The 5,000-nt window shown below is 35.1% G+C and overlaps 1 long non-coding RNA gene across 2 annotated transcripts; it reads left to right on the top strand.

Moving 5' to 3' along the window:
• Window positions 1–749: 749 nt before the first annotated feature.
• On the top strand, window positions 750–3,487 carry LOC117114411. 2 transcript variants are annotated; one of them, XR_004446358.1, is made up of 3 exons: window positions 750–871; window positions 1,125–1,261; window positions 1,831–3,487. It is a non-coding gene; the product is annotated as an uncharacterized LOC117114411 (long non-coding RNA). The 2 variants fall into 2 exon arrangements; XR_004446357.1 differs by having other exon boundaries at window positions 1,441–3,487.
• The last annotated feature ends 1,513 nt before the right edge of the window (window positions 3,488–5,000 follow it).

The raw sequence follows: 5,000 nt of genomic DNA, 5'->3' as shown, positions 1-5,000 counted from the left end.
TAATAATAATAATAATAGAGTATGTGCCTATGTTTGTTATTTTCCTTCAAAATACCATTAATTTTGCTGATTTAGCTTTTAGTGATGTCACTTACTTTAAACGTAAATACGGCTGGGATACTAGTAGTAGTAGGCCCCTAATGAGGGGGGTGGGGTAGGGGAGAGAGGGTTGGTGTATTTTATTATGGAGTTTCGTTATGTAAGGTTTATAGCTACCCCAACCAGGCCTAATAAAATGATAATTTTAACTTCTTCGTGTACTGTAGGGGCCTCCATATGGAATGGCATATTGTTTTTAAATTCAGTATTTATATTTCTTTCTTTTTAAGTAAATATAATTAAATATTGGCTATGCTGATTTGTGTTTCAGTTGCTCGTCGCAGTCGTAATTGTTCAAATGCTCTTAGAAACCAGAGCACCCAACACTACATTGTCTGATGATGAAACTTGTGAGTAATACCCGATTCACACGTACAAAAATCTTACCAAATGTAACAAAATGTAACCAAAGGTAACATTTTACGGCACGTGTGAAAGTACCTCCGTGTAAGAGCACCCAACACTACATTGTCTGATGATGAAACTTGTGAGTTAGAATAGGCCTGTGTCATAGACCTCAGAAACTATGCAATTCACAAGTTTGTGGTGATGGAAATCTAGGTTACAGATGGTGAACTTATATCAATCTCCCTAACAATGTCCTTCGAGATTTGTCATTCTACCTTAGCAACAGAAAATAATTGTTATAGCGACGTGCTCTCTTATCTTTCCCTTAACTCATTAGCATAAATAACTCTTTTGAGGTAGTCACTGGCAGTACTCAGTATATCAATTCAGTTCATGGATTCAATGCAACAGGGAAGAAGCTGATGTAAGTTTATATTGAATAAAACGTTCTAGGATTATAGTTAAAGATTGAATTAGTACTCTTATTGAGGATAGGCCTACTCTAATTTAGTCTATTCATTATTATCAGTTTTATAGATGCTTAGTCAACATTGTAATAAATTGCAGTATATAATGTATACTCTAATTATTACTTATAAACACTCCTTAGATATTAATTACTGTGAAGTTGTTTGGATTATACTGTATTGGTGATTCTAAATCGTTGCATTACTCAGGTCAAACTGGTAACTTGCTCGAATGCCAGTAGAAGGTTAGTTCCCATCCTGGCGTCCACGGACTGGCAGTACAGTATATTGAGTATATCAATTCAGTTCATGGATTCAATGCAACAGGTTCTGGGGAAGAAGCTGATGTAAGTTTATATTGAATAAGACGTTCTATGATTATAGTTAAAGATTGAATTAGTACTCTTATTGAGGACAGGCCTACTCTCATTTAGTCTATTCATTATTATCAGTTTTATAGATGCTTAGTCCACATTATAATAAATTGCAGTATATAATGTATAATAAACTTATAAACACTCCTTAGATATGAATTACTGTGTGAAGTTGTTTGGATTATAACTGTATTGGTGATTCCAAATCGTTGCATTACTCAGGTCAAACTGGTAACTTGCTCGAATGCCAGTAGAAGGTTAGTAATGTACTGCAATGGTTCCCAACCTGGCGTCCGCGGACCCCTTAGGGGTCCACGAAAAATAATTGGGGGTCCGCCAAATCAAAGGGGTCCGCGAAAATGTGGGGTTCCGCTAGATTATTAGAACAACTTTTTCATGATTCCATTATTTTTTTATAATGAAATACCTTTGACAGGCACTGTAAATTGTTTTAATTGGCATTACTGTATATTTTAATTCCAATATTTTATTGGTGATCTGATAGAATCTTTATATTAGTTTTGTTTGTATTCTCTTTAAAGGTGTTCAGTATAGGAGACTTGATAGTGGCAATCCTCGGGTAATGTACATCTTGTTTACATGTTTTCTCTTGTATTTTTGACCTGGATATTTAATAAATTTTAAAAATCAGGAGGGAGCCCTAAATTTGACATTTAAAAGTAAATGGGGAATAACAGAATATTACATTCAAATTTTGAGTCTGACTGTGTCATTTCTGGTCATCTACAAGTGTCATAAATATAAAAGTGTCCCGGACCATATCCCCAACCAGTAAAATTTACTGTCTGCACCCCCTCCTCTCCTGTCATTGTCGAATTCCAAAATCCATGATATATCGCAATGTGGCGAATCATCTTCTATCCATAATCTTATTGGCGGAATATCAACCATGAGTCGCCCAAAATTTTACACATTAAAAATTAAATGGGGATGTGGATAAAAGAGAATTATCTTCAAAGAGCCTGATAGTGCCATTTCCATTCATCTAGAAGTGGCAAAGAAAACAATGTTGTACTCCAGCCCCAACCATAGTGGGGACTGAATTCCAGGATTCTCCATTGTTTAATATTTTAATTTTGTGCGAATCATTTTCTGTCTGTAGATATGGACAATAAGTATTATTTGGGCATGGGGCCCCGTGAAGATTTTGGCATGTCCGCGAACGCAAAAAGATTGGGAACCACTAATGTACTGTACTTATGAGCCGTGTTCACGTTATGACTAGGATAATTGATTTAAGTTTAATGTACAATAAGGTAACATATTAAATAGATATGGAACAGTAACCATTAAGGTTTACTGTAGTGGGTTCAGCTAACTACGTGAACTTACATTTTTATCGTTAATCATAATAAAGGGATTTAGCAATGGGCGTCATGTGAACTAACTTTGGACTGGATATAAACAATCCACTCACTGTGACCACTGCTTGCGATTTATCCCAAGATCTTGATATTTTTAATGACACCTTGGGATCTTTTGTTAAATTTTCATTAAACCTTGGGATTTTTGGAATTACAGGTAGGCCATATGGATTTTTTTTTAATCAATAATTTCATGACCTTTATAACACCATAGTTGACAGTGAATGAGGGTTGTTTTTTGTTCAAAAAGACCTACAAGTTGTCTGGTTTCCAAAAATAATAAGGTGCATTTTTAAGATAGCTATTTTGATATGTGTCACATTTGGCGATATGCTGTTTGCTTCAGTGTAGGGCAGTAACGTTGAGCAAAAATCATTATTATTGGTAAGCCTATTATTAATTATTATGCATTTTTTCATTTCTTATTTTATTATTACTAATTTTTCTTTTTCCATGTTTATTATCTGATAATATCTATATTATTGCCACTATTGTGTATATGATATGTATATAAATGTATGGTTTATACTTCACAATTATAATCTATAATTTTTCAATATATCTTAATTTGAGATCCCACACCGTTTCATACTTTTCAAATGCTTTTAATTGTGTTTTAATTTGACAATTAAAAGTTCAATAACATTCATGAAAAATACTTTACTTTTATGCCTACCACCTTAACCTCCCAAAGAAAAGAAGTTATAAAAATTTACTCCTTTTTAGTTCCTATGCATGTAATGTAGAACTATTGTAATCACTCTTCATTTTCCTTTGTGTTCTATTGTGTGTAGTGTGTGTGTGTGTGTGTGTGTGTGCGTGTGTAGACATTTATGAAAATGCGCATGCGTCAAAGAAAAATTTTTCCGACATTTTGTTTTACCTCGCGATGCAAGTTCGATGTGAATTTTCTGCAGAGTTCAGTCAGGGCTCACGCTAACCGATCGGCAAGTTGGCATGGATGAAACTATTTTGGTTTTACGGCAAAAAAAAAATCAACTGCTATGGCATAGGTATTTTGAAGAAGGCCTAAAATAAAACAAAAAGGTTTTAATACTTGCTGAAATACATCGTCTTTCATTGAGATCTCCATTTTTCACTAACTCCATGCGACGTTTTTTTTCTGTTGTATGAGTAGTCATATGAAGATACTATATCCCCGACAGTTGGCTATGCAGCAATGTACCTTTTGAATGCAAATGGAAGACAAGGGAAGATGTAAGGCAGCCGACTGTCGGGTACATAACGACTATCTAACTTTCCACAAAAACATGAGGCTTAGGGGTCATTCAAGTATTATGTAACGCATTTTTTGGCAAATATTAACACCCCCACCCCCTGTTACACTCTGTAACACTTTTCCAAACCCCCCTCTAAATGTTATGTAACTCTAGAACCTTTTTTGGCAAATATTGACAATTTTAATAAAATCAGATGAACAACATTAAGTAATCAGGATAAATGTCCTCCACTACAAATTTGTAGGATGTTTTGTTATTTTTTGATATGGTAGATGTAACTTCATTGTTTATTGATTTCACAAATTCAACACAACTGTGTTACATTACATTGTATTACACTGATGTAATATATTTCAATAAAGTAATAAAGTTTGAATATTTAATATTTCTTCTCTTCCCATGAAAATTAATTTTGTTATGTAACACTTCAAGCAACACCCCCCACCCCATGTCGTATAAGAGACAGATGTCACACACTGTAACATTTTCCACTATACCCCCACCCCCCTCTGCGTTACATAATACTTGAATGACCCCTTAAGCTAGGCCTAGTTCAGTACAGTAGTTATTGCGATACGAGCGAGGGTGGTAGGTCGTTCAGTCAGTGATATCGTGTTATCGTCTAATACATTTTAATAATGTGTGTAAAATTTAGGAATGCACCGCGTGGGTCGCTTTCTTTGTTATGCGGTAGTAGTATACGTAGCAGAGTGACAGCAGCAATCTAAGCCTAGCCTAGGGCCTAGATAGTATACGTTCTTGATCATTAATGAAAACTTCGGGTGACAGACGATTGGGCCCAACTGGTGTGGACGATCGGACCCAAGATAGCTTCAAATAAATTGTAGTCCTAGTAGGCCACTGCCACCACCCCACTCCTGATATCGTTCCAAACTACTGTAAAATGAAATTACTGTAATACCTATCTAGGCCTAGACCCTATGCCTACGAAAAATTTTTCAAAGAAATTTGCTAAAAATATTACTGTAATTACATGCCGAATACTACCAATGTGGTCTAAAATCACTTTTGGGCCATAAAGACTCCCCCTGTATTTTTCAACCTCCACACAAATTTGACCCAACA

The sequence above is a fragment of the Anneissia japonica genome, unplaced genomic scaffold (assembly GCF_011630105.1).
Source record: "Anneissia japonica isolate Jap-2015-1 unplaced genomic scaffold, ASM1163010v1 scaffold1231_len1163931_cov198, whole genome shotgun sequence".
Taxonomy (NCBI): Eukaryota; Metazoa; Echinodermata; class Crinoidea; order Comatulida; family Comatulidae; genus Anneissia; species Anneissia japonica.
This window is presented reverse-complemented; position numbering and strand designations above follow the sequence as displayed.